This window comes from Arvicola amphibius, chromosome 15, assembly GCF_903992535.2.
Source record: "Arvicola amphibius chromosome 15, mArvAmp1.2, whole genome shotgun sequence".
In the NCBI taxonomy this organism is placed as follows: Eukaryota; Metazoa; Chordata; class Mammalia; order Rodentia; family Cricetidae; genus Arvicola; species Arvicola amphibius.
The window spans coordinates 35,914,692-35,926,979 of record NC_052061.1 but is presented as its reverse complement, the minus strand read 5'-3'; the positions used below and the strand labels follow the sequence as shown (position 1 = coordinate 35,926,979).

The 12,288-nt window shown below is 46.1% G+C and overlaps 1 long non-coding RNA gene across 1 annotated transcript; it reads left to right on the top strand.

The window, feature by feature from the left end:
* Positions 1-134: 134 nt before the first annotated feature.
* LOC119801857 lies at positions 135-5,871 on the top strand. The gene is made up of 3 exons (XR_005283299.1): positions 135-353; positions 1,874-1,917; positions 5,556-5,871. It is a non-coding gene; the product is annotated as an uncharacterized LOC119801857 (long non-coding RNA).
* The last annotated feature ends 6,417 nt before the right edge of the window (positions 5,872-12,288 follow it).

Here is a 12,288-nt window from a genome sequence, read left to right as displayed (position 1 = left end):
CATTAGGATGCGTGTTTCCACCTCAGCTAACCTACCCTATCAAATCCCTCGCAGGTGTGCCCGTGTGCTTTTCTCCTGCGTTATTCCAGACTGTGTTAAATTGGCAATCAATACCAGCCATTCTAGGATCATCTATTTCTTGGTAGACATACTGATTCTGGAAGTTACAAACAAGCATATCTTCATTTACAAACAAACATTTCATAGGTCTTTGACACCAACCGTCTACGTATCCTTGCCTGGATCCTCAAGCCACTCAGTGGGGGAACAACTTGGAGCGAGTTTCACTTGACCTGCCAGTGAGAGGTGCTGGATCTTTTGGATCTTTCAGCACTGTCTGCAAATGCTATCAGGTGCAGTTACCTATTTACAAGTTTTCCTCAACATCTCTGCTAGAGAAGGGAAGGGGGGGTCTTGCAAGGTTGGCCTGGGGCCATGTTAGACTATTACGGTCTGGAGATAGTTTACCAAGGCAAGTAAGAGTCTTAATTAGAAGAGAGATTTAGGAGCTCAACCAGCTACACCCAAAGGATTATCTTTACAAAATATAAGCACCAACCCACTCCCCAACCTATGTTTCAGTTCAGTGAACTCCCAGAAAATCTATGTCTTAATTTTTTTCCCTATCAAACCCAAGATGAAGGGACATACGATGACATTGGTTTCCTGTATGCTACCACTGTGGACATCTTTTTTTTTACTTTATTTTTGTGCATTGGTTGTGAAGGTGTCAGATCTCATGGAACTGCATTTTCAGACAGCTGTGAGCTGCCATGTGGGTGCTGGGAATTGAACCCAGGTCCTCTGGAAGAGCAGTCAGTGCTCTTAACCGCTGAGCCATCTCTCCAGCCCCCACTGTGGACACCTTCCAAAAATGTCTGGCTCCTCTTTTCCTGTCTCCTGTCCCCAAAGAAATAAACAGGAAGATGGTGCTTTACACAAGACATTTAGCTTCCCCTGCATAGATGGTTCCACCCAGTGCTACTCACAGAATTCTGCCCAGACCCTGCAATTCCAGTTTCTTTGGTCTACATGTTGATAAATGAACCAGATGAACAGTCAGGCATCTTGAGGGAAAAATGAAGGGGGATGTAGCTCAATGGTACAGCCCTTGGCGAGTAGGTGCCGGACCCTGGGTTCATCCCTACCATTGTGAGGGGGATGGGAGAAGCATGGGGTTGGGGGAAAGAGGGGGTGGGTGGTGCAGGATGTATGCACATTGGACAAATGTCAAATGACACATACAGACATTCGGTGTTTCATACAAAGGTCCTGTCCTTCAGCCGCTCAGTTTCTTCTGTGGTGGGGAAAATGAGTATTTAGTGGTCCACACTTGAGAATTATGCAGAGCAGACGTAAGTGATTGTGTGTGCACACGTTCCCCTTTAAAAACCAAATGACTTTAGTTCTGAGCTCTAGCTAGGTCAAAAAGGAGGGTTGACATATCTGAAGTATTCCTCACAGCCCCAGCGTCTCTAAAAACCCTCCCCCGTCCCCAAGCTTAACACTCTGGAAAGATGCTTTTCTGCCTAGTAGTGTCCAAGAGTCTCCGAAATCACAATCTGGGTAAGAGGGTGGGGAACAAGGGCTGCAAGTTGTGGCTTCACCTCTGCCAGTTTGACAGGCCCGGACCAGGATGAGGTGGCCAAAGTGATCCAAACTTCATCTTAGTTCTCAACTCCCCAGCCTGGAAAACTCAAACAATGTGCAGGCGCAGATGGACGGCCCTATGGGGCGGGGCTAAGGGCCACTGTATGTGCTTGTGAGCAAGCTTTGAGAGTAGCTCTGTTTTTTCTCCCTTCTGTTCGCACATTCAGTTTGAACTTGACCCCGCTGCCCAATGTGATATTCTCTTCTTCTTGTATGCCTTCAGGTTCCAAGAATTTGACAAAGCATCCCTGGGCATCAAAAACATTGGTGAGCATTCCCAGCTCCAGGCCAGTCCCACCAGACGTGAAGCAGAGTGGGAGGTTAGCTGGTGTCAAAAGTATAGATGTTTGGAACATTTCTTCAAAGAATCGTGCCCTTCACAGTTCTGTGCATCCTGCTGAAAAAATGAATCCGGAGGAGGAGGAGGAGGAGGAGGAGGAGGAGGAGGAGGAGGAGGAGGAGGAGGAGGGTTCATGTAAGATGTTCCCAGGGTGTGTTGTTAAATGGCACAAGGGAGAGTGTTGGGCTCCAAGTTTCTCGTGGAAGATGGGAGATAGAGACATTGTGGCCAGACATTGTCTGGAGCAAACAGTCAATTCTTTGGGTAGCCTTGAGTTTCTCAGGCAGCCACTCTAATACCCGGAGCATCCTAGGGAGATAATTTGGGGTTGCTAAAAACTGTCCCTGCTTGATTCAAGTCTTGTTGAAGCTATTGATAGTTGAGAGCAGGTTCAGAGAGTCCTGGCTAGAATTTGGTCAAGGAGAGACTCTGTCAACTCTACATCCTCTGGATCCTACTGGGAATGGATTGGAAGTCCCCTAAAGTTGGATAGTCTCATGGTGTACTCTGCTTTATTGTAAACAATCTAAGTATGCTCACAAACACATCCATGAGAGTGTGATGAGCCTCTGCCCAGGCCCACACACCTGCAGCAACCTCCTCATCCCCATTTGCAGAAACAAACACAGGCATCTTTACTGATATAGGATCTGTAAGTTCCCACCCAACAGACAAGCCTAATGCCAGGATGCCTCACCTGGGAAGTGAGTTGAATCAAAAAGAGTACATCCTACCCGTGGGCTGGGAGTGGAAAATTAATATTAGGATATTCATAGAATCCAAAGGGAGCTACAGACACACGATAATCCTCATCCAGAGCTCAATGACTTGTTTTCATATGAATAGTCCCTAATTCTACTCTTAAAACTTTCATACAAATGTGCATAGCAGCAGGATAGCCATACAAGAGGAACAACTCAAACGTTCGTTGACGGAATTACGATAAAATCATATAGAAGAATAGTATTTAATAGTACAAAGGGCAACTGAAGAGACGGCTCAGGTTAAAAGCAGTGGCTGCTCTTCTAGAGGACCCCGGTTCGATTCCTAGTACCACACGGCAGCTCACAACTACCTATAATTCCAGAAGATCCAACATCCTCTATGTGTGCAGAATCACTTGAACATATAATAAAAAGTTTTAAAAAAATCTTTAAAAAGTTTGAAGTAGAAAAAGAATTAAGTAGTGATACATTAAACAACATTGTTGAACCTTAAAATTGTTGGGCCAAGTGAAAGATGCTAGTCAAAAATACTACATGTTGTGTGATTCCATTGATATCAAATGCCTAACACAGGCAAACTGCTAGAGACCGAAGAATGATTGTCTGGCTGCCTAAGGCTGGGCGTGAGGGTCAGAGTAGAAGATGGAGAGTGTTTGCCAACGTGTGCAGGGCTTGTACTGGGGGAAGGATATGTTCTAAGTTGGTCAAGGTGTTGCACACGCAATCCTTAAAACACTAAAACATATCAGATTAAACACTGTTAGGTGAATTGTGCAGTACAGGGGCGACATCTCAATGACACTTTCCAAAAGTCAGGAGGCAGTAGGCCCTCAAGAAGGCCATCTCAAACATGTCTTGGCATTGGAAGGAAGCTCAAAGTTGCTTTGGGTTAGCTTTGTTGTGAGACAAGGTCTTCCTGCGTCCTTCAGCCTGGCCTCAAACCTACAGTCCTCTGGATGCTGTGATTGCAGGTGTGCACTACCATGTTCAGGTAGAAGTTCCAGGAATTTAAAAGAAAAAGTCTGGAGAGTATATCATTTATACAGCTGTTCACACAGAAATTGGTTTTCTCATGAAGAGTATGACATTATTTCAGACTTCAGCATTTTGAAATGGAAAATATTCATTCTTTCTTAGGAGCAAATACATGCCTTTTATGTGTGTGCATGGGGGAGGGGGCACACATGTCATGGGACAAGTCAGAGGACACTTGCAGGGGTCTGAGCTTTCCTTTCACCAAGTGACATGCTTTAGGTGTGGTGGCAAGCACGTTCACCTGCCAAGCCATCTCAGAGGCCTGATGATACTTTTTCCTGAGCAAGGCCACATGTACAGGAATTAGATTAGGAAGAACTGGATGGGGTGACCTTGCCACTATTGGTTCATCTTAGGGTACAAAGGGCTTATTTTTTTCTTGACTCTGGCATTTCATAATAGAAGCAGGGCAAATGTCATCTGGGCTTCAACTCGGGGAAGCATCCTCATTAGACAGCTTTAGAAAAACAGCTGGAATTTATGTAAGAACAGAGTTAGTGTGCGTGCTAGATGACTTCACTCTTTTCCGAAATGATCTTGAGTTATTCACTATGAAACACACATAAAACTATAAACAAGTATATAATCCACACTGATGTGTATCACTTACTCATTGAATGATGGCTAGTTTTCTACCATATTTGGTCTTTTCTTCTTTTTCCTTGTTTTCTTTGCTGAGAAATGACAAAGCAAACACTAGATATCCTGTTTTCCTCCGAACACTTCAGTAAATATCTAAAAGTGTTATTTCCAGGTAGGCATGATAGTGCATACCTGTAATCCCAGCACCTGGGAGGCTAAGGAAGGAGGATGGCTGTGAACTGAAGGCTAATTTGAGCTACATAGTGAGTTCAAGTCAGTCTGGAACACATAGCAAAATCTTACCAAAACAACAACAACAACAACAACAACAACGCACACACACACACACACACACACAATTAAAGCCACCAAAATCTAATCCTTCCTCCTTCCCTCCCTCCCTTTCCTTCGTATATGTAAGTTTATATGTGAGCATGGGGGTACAAGAGGACAACCTAGGGCATTGTTCTCAGGAGTTGTGCACCTTATTTTCCAAGACAGGGTCTTGCATTTGCCTAGAACTCAGCCAGTAGGTTAGGCAGGTGAGAGACTCACCTGTTTCTGGCTCCCCTGTGCTGAGATTATGCATATGTGCTGCCACAGTGCTTGGTCAGCACTTAATCGATGGAGCCCTATCCTCAGTCCTGAACATTCGTTCTTAGACACAAGGTCACATTGTGCCAGATATTTCCATTGCATTCAAAATGCAAAAAGTTTTTGAGACGTATAAGGAATTATGTTCACTAGATCAGGAGCCAAATAAGGTTCAAACAATCCTTAGTTTTCTGTCTTGAAAGCTTCCCTCAATCTAGTGGAGCCTGGATTCTCTTCTCTATTTTTCTCCCCGCACCTTTGATCTGTTGCAGTGAGAGCTGTGGGATCACATGGCCCACACTCTGGGTGTGTTTGCTTGCTGATGGTGTCTTTTAACTGGGTTTCTCTAAACTGCTTACAAATTCTCATGAGGGGGTTTAGAACTACCCTTTCCAAAGTCCAGAGCAAGGATATGTATTGTTTTTTTGTTTTGCATTGTGTGTTTTAAGCTTTATTTTATTTTTCATTTATGTGCATGTGTGTGTGTGTCTGTGTGAGTATATGCCACATGCGTGTGGGCACCCATGGAAGCAGGAAGAGGACATCAGATTCCCTGGGGCTGGACCACCATTTGCTCCTCCTCAGCCTTTCAGAGCCTCACACCAGTTCTCTGTTCCTGTCCTTTCCAGTGCAGATCCCATGGTGCAATTCTCAAGCCCTCTTGAGATGCTGTATCTTCTCAACATCATCAGCTTCTTCACTTTCTACAGCATCTCCTGTGCAGTTCCTTTCCCTGGGTGAACCACCGTGAACATCTCCATCTCTGTACTTAAAGGCAAATGAATACCACTGCTGTGTAGTCTCCAGTCCCTCTTGGCCCTCAGCACTGGTTTGAAAATCCTTTTGCAAATACTACACAAGCACTTCCTTGGGGCTGGGAGTCCAAGACTGCTGAGCTCCATACTGGGAAGTTCCTAGAGAAGGACGCTCCATTTACTGGCTAGAAGCAAGGAAAAACTCCAGATATGTCTGGGCCATTTAATGTGGAGATTTGTTTGTGTCAATACGATGTCAGTTTTGTAAGTTGTGATTTTTCTTATCACTAGGAACAAGCAAATTCTGTGTAGAAATAGAATAACAATAGTAAAGTCAATCTGTTCATTTTAAAACATACGATCTTTTTTTTTTTTTTTTTTGAAACAGGGTTTCTCTGTAGCTTTGGAGCCTATCTTGGAACTCATTCTGTAGTAGACCAAGCTGGCCTCCAGCTCACAAAGAACAGAGATCCGCCTGTCTTTGCCTCCCAGGTGCTTTTGCTTTAAGATCCACTGAGTCCTAGAGGCTCTGGCTAAACCCTCACTTTCAGATTCTGCCCTACCCATGAGCTGATGGCTCTGAAATGTGCGTTCAGGCTAGGTCTCTCTTCTGAACTTCAGAGCCGCCCACCGGATTGCCTCGTCCCTTCTCCATCGGCAGATTGTAAAAAGAATTACTGATCTCTCATCTCTGATGCCCCACTCAGAGAAGACCTGACTACATCCAGTGTTTTTCAGTGAATACCCACCCCCTTCTCCAGGATTGGCCTCTTCCTCTGCTTGCCCACGCTAGGAACCTCTGAGCCACCACCAGCACCTCCCATTCCTACCTGTCTTCATGTCCAGTCTTTGAAAACCCCTTAGATCTGGCCCCTCCTTGCCTGCTTGTCATTGTCTGAGTCCTCTACACCCTCTTAACCGGCTTAACCACACCCGGCCCACCTACCTACAAGCTCAGGACCATCCGGCACTCACCACAGTGGTGACTTTTTAAACCAAAAAATGCAGCCAAGTTACTCGTCTAATCTTCCCGTTGGTGTGGTGAGCTCGTGGAGGGCGGAGGACAACGCGCGGCTGTCAGTTCTCTCTTTCTACCATGAAGGTCCCAGGGGTCAAATGCAAGTCAACCGAGCATGGCAGCAAGCATTGTCACCTGCTGAGCCATCTCACTGGCTCACTTCACTTTAGTGTTTTAAGACAGGGGGTGTCTTAAACACTGTGACGTGAACACAAGACTGATTGACACAAACCAGCACATCTGACAAGAGGCTCTCTTGGTAGAGGCATCAGCGCCACCAGATAGTCCTGTGGGCAAGTTTGTGGGCATTCTTCTTTCTTTAAAAGCTTTTTACAGATTTATTTTATTTTATGCATATGAATGTCTTGCGTGCATGTATATAAGTGTACCATGTGCAGGTCTGCAAGAGGGTCTTGGATCTCCCGGAACTAGAGTGACAGATAGCTGTGAGCCACCCTATTGGTTGAATTGAAGCAGGGTTGCCTTTTGTTGTTGTTATTGTTTGAATACAGGTCTCTCTATCTAGCTATGGCTGCCTTGGAACTGTCTCTGTAGCCCAGGATAGCCTTGAACTCACAGAGATCCACCTGCCTCCCAAGTGCTGGATTAGCGTGCTCTTGATTGCTGAGCCATCTCTTAAAATTGATGTGAAAGCCGGGCGGCGGTGGCGCACGCCTTTAATCCCAGCACTCGGGAGGCAGAGGCAGGCGGATCTCTGTGAGTTCGAGACGAGCCTGGTCTACAAGAGCTAGTTCCAGGACAGGCTCCAAAGCTACAGAGAAACCCTGTTTCGAAAAAACAAAAACAACAACAACAACAAAAAAGATTGATGTGAGAGGGGCCAGCCCACTGTGGTGGCATCATCCCTGTGCAGGTGGTCCTGCCAAGGAGGTATAAGAAAGCCTGATCAATTCCTTTCTCCCCAGGTTGCTTTTGGTCCTCACAGCAACAGAAAGCCAACTAGGACCCAGAATCTCTGACTGGGCCTGGTACTCACTGAGTTAGCTAGACTGGCTGGCCAGCGAGCCCCGGGGACCCTACTGCCCCAGCGTGGGGATTACAGTCACATGCCACTGGGCCTGGCTTTTTACATGGGTGCTGGGGGTCCCGACTCAGGGCTGGCTTTCCCCCACTCTTATCTCTCACCATGCACCTGCTGCCCCTTAGAACGTCCTTATTGTAAGGCCATGCTTCCTCCTACCCCGACCGGCCTGCTGCTCACTCTCCCCTCTCTCTATATCACTGATTCTTATTTACTCTCCGAAGTGCAATTCAGGGAAACCTGCTGCCGCCCCTCTGCCTTAGCCAGCTTCCTTTTCCTCATTGCTTTTCATCTCATTTTGGAATTGTAAATATTGGGCTGGTTCCAGGATTTAATGAGCATCTCTCTCAGTGTGTAGACTGTGCTCGGAGACTGTTTGCTTAATACCATTGTCTCCTAGTGTTTCGTGTTGAATAAATGAATAACTGTTGATGTCACCGCAGTTGTAAGGGGCTCCTTCACCACCACAGCCACAGCTGCATCCTGGGGACACTGCGGATCCCAGCTCTGACTCTTGCTTCCTGGGGATGTTGCAGAGGAAGGAGCATCCAGCGGACTGCACAGCCTCTGGCGGCAGAGAGGCTTGGACCTGCTGTGTTGCTGCTGTTGCCGGCCAACTGTGACTCTTAGGCAAGACCCTTTTCCTCTTTGGACTTCAGTTTCTTGATCTCTGGTAGCAGATCCACTCTTACCTCTTTAGAGATTTGGTTTGGAGCTGGAGATGCTCAGCAGTTATAAACACATTTGCAGAGCGCCTGAGCTTGGTCCCAAGCACCCACTCAGGTAGGGTGGCACACGACTTCCCGTAGCCCTAACTCCAGAAGATCCGAAGATGCCCATGGCTTCTGTGGATACCTCCACACATAAGCACACGCCTACACACTGACAGAACTTAAAAAAAAATCTTAAAAATAGATTTCCCCCACAGTTAGTGTATTTTTTAAAGTACTATTTATGGATGTCAATGAATATATAATTTATCAAATTGTCGAATTATCTCCACAATCATTCTCTCTGTGTGTTGTGTGTTCATATGTATGAGGGTGTACTGTGTGTGTGGGTGCACATATGTGGAAGCTGAAGATCAGCTTTGGGTGTTGCTCCTCATAGAGCACCCACCTGGGTTCTGAAAGGATCTGTCACTGGCTGGAGTTTGCCAATTAGGAAGGCCTAACAGGCCAGCAAATCCCTGGGGTCCACCTGCCTCTGCCTCCCAGTGCTGGCATTCCAAGCGAGTGCCACCGCACTCAGCAGTTTTGCATGGGTGCTGGGGACCAAACACAGGTCCTCATGCTTATGCAGCCAGCGCTTTACCCATGGAGCAGCCTCCACAGTCCTGCACTAGCTTTTTAAGCCTTTCTCTTTGAATCTAGCATCTGGATTTCACCCTTTATATTTGTATATCATCTATCCTTAGTCTCTCTTGAGTTATAAAATCCAACTGACTTTTTTCAAATTGATTTTTATTGAGCTCTACATTTCTCTCTGCTCCCCTCCCTGCCTCTCCCCTCCTCCCTTCAGCCCTTCCCCCCAAGGTCCCCATGCTCCCAATTTACTCAGGAGATCTTGTCTTTTTCTACTTTCTACATCCCACATAAATTAGATCTATGTGAGTCTCTCTTAGTGTCCTCATTGTTGTCTAAGTTCTCTGGGATTGTGGTTTGTAGGCTGGCTTTCTTTGCTTTATGTTTAAAACCACCTATGAGTGAGTACATGTGATAATTGTCTTTCTGTATCTGGATTACCTCACTCAAAATAATGTGTTGGGGATTGAACCTACAGACTTGTATACCCTGAGCAGGAACTTAGGGTACAACTGAGTGACATCCCTAGTTCTCTTTTTTACTTTATAGATTGAGAGGGAATGTTATTGATTACCTCGGCTGAGTTTTAACTCACTCTGTAGCTTAAACATCTTTGGGCTTGCAATTCTCAAGCCTCAGCCCCTCCCCAAGTCAAAGTAGCTAGGTTTCAGGCCTGCTTCACCAGGTCAGGCTCCGCTTTTGTCTCTCACGATGTTGACAGTTTTGAAGAGTCCAGGCTAGTCTCCTGTCCCAGGTTCCGTAGCTGACTGTTGTCCTTGTTGAGATTTTTGGAATATTTTTGACAAGCCTACAGTGACAGCATGTACTTCCTAATGCACCCACCAGGGGGCACAAGTACCAGCAGTCCCATATTAATGTTGCTAAATTCAATCCCTTGGCTAAGATGGAGTTGTGAGGGGAGAATTCAATGATGGATTGCAGGTTCATAAACCCCTCGTGCCCATTCCTATTCAGTGTTGGTTCTGTGGCAGACACACAGCCCTCCCCCTGCCTGATGGTTAGGGCCTTATGCATCCTAGCAACTGCTTTGCCATACCACTGAGCTGGAGACCAGCTTGCCACAGCATTCCTGACTTTGTCCTTCACCATCTCTAGGCAGAGCTCCATGGATTGGAAGCCAGCATGGTATACTTTGCGAGTTCCAGGCCAGCCAGGGATACGTATGCTTGTGTGTCTGCTTGTCTGTATTGTACGGTGTGTGCTAGTGTCTGTTGAAGCTGGAAGACACCATCAGAAGCCCTGGAGCCTGACTTACAGGCGGTTGTGAGCCGCCATGTGATTACTGGAAGCTGATCTGGGCTCTTCTGAGAGAGCGCCAGCACTCTTGACCACAGAGCCATTTCTCCAGCCCCTCCATCTTATTTTTTCAGACATGTTTCTCATGTTTGAGCTTGGAGCTCACCAATTTGGCAAGGCTAACTGGCCAGCAAGTCCAGGGAATCCCCCGTCTCAGTAATGGTAGCCTTGGGTTCAGGCATATGCTGTGCTCACACTCTTACAGGGTGCTGTGGATCTCAACGCAGGTCCTCACGCTTATGTAGCAAGCACCATACCAAGTGAGCATCTCCCCGGCTCCTTGTATTGCTTCTGACAACACGCTGAGGCATGAACAGCACTGGGTTTTCTTTTAAATAAGTTATTTTAGGGAGAGCTGCTGAGCTCCCTGTTCTTAAGGCCTCCCCATCTCACGGAACAGAATCTGCCACTCTGCCAGAGCAGAGTCCTCTTCTGAAGGGATGTGCTGGCCTTGGAGCACAAGGGAACTCTGGAATGCAGACAGGATGCAGACAGGAGGAGCCCCTGCTCTTTCTATATTGCTTCTCTTGGTGTGGATCCTAGGAGTGGGCCAGGTAGAAGTATCTGGAACCCAACACTCTTGGCCTTTTCTGGGTAAGTAGGGTTTCTAATCCAGAACTGGGACCTCCTGGAAGGGAGGCTTTTATTTCCCACATTGTTTTATTTTGTTATTTATTTTATTTTTATTTTTGAGACAGTCTTCATATGTGGCCAAGGTTAATCTTGAAGTCATCATCCTCTTGCTTCTGACTCCTGACCGTGAGGTTACAGGAGCTTGCCACCACGTTTGACTTCCCGCGTCATTTTGTACTCAAATGGAATCAAAGGACCTCCCAGGGCAAGGCATAGCTCGACAAACACCTGCAGTTTTACACAGTGTGGAGTAACGTAGAGTAGGGCCCATTTTCATGTCAATGGGGGCGCAAGAAAACAAAACAACAACCAGGCTGGAAAATTTCTGTTCGATTTGGAAAAAAAAAAAACAAAAAAACTAACAACAACAACAAAAAAAACAAAACAAGTTGCCGGCAATGGCCAGGAAGTTTTCGGAAGCACGTAGGAGCACTTGAATAGTTTACATTTCAGAAAACTTGAGAATTGTCAGCCTTTTGGGCTGCAGTCAGACCACCATTAAAAACATAAGTCAACCCAAGTGTTTGAATCTCCACGTGGGGAACACACCCCCAACCTACTTGACCCATGGTGTTTTCAGCCATTAGCTTTAAGATCCGATTTCCTTTATTTCTGTCAAACAGGAAGTGAGTGAAGTTGGCTCTTTATTATCTGGATCCTTAAACATGTTGCTGTATGTTTCAGAATGGAAGTTTCTATTATTGATTAAATGTGTTTTCCCTCCCCTAAACGTTATTTGAAGAGTGAGCCTTTTGGGCATAACATGACTGAAATCAGATTCAGAAGGGCAGTCTTTCTAGAGACCTCCCCTCCCCCTTCATGGCTTTATTTGTTTATTTTATTTTAATCGTTGAGACAAGGTCTTATTACGTAGCCTCAGTTAGCTACTGTGCTTATATCTTGTGAGCACATAAACAAGTATTTGCTGATCGCTCGGTACGGGTCAGGAACTGTGCCGGGTGTAGATACATCACAGTAGATAAGATAATCCCTCAGCGCTCCTGTGACCTGGGTAGTTTTATGACAGAGCAACGCTTGCTGTGACAGTGGGAAGCTGACTGCAATGGCATTCAGCGAGAACTTAGTGGGTGTGGTGGTTAATATTGTCACCCTGACAGTCACGTAGTAGTCACGTAGGAGACAAGGTTCTGGGCATGTGTGTGAGGGGTGTGAAGATTAGGTTAGCCTTTAAGCATGCCTTACTGATGGTAGGTTAACTGAGGTGGGAAGAGCCATTTTAACTGTGGGCAGCGTGTGTGTGTGTGTGTGTGTGTGTGTGTGTGTCCTTCACTG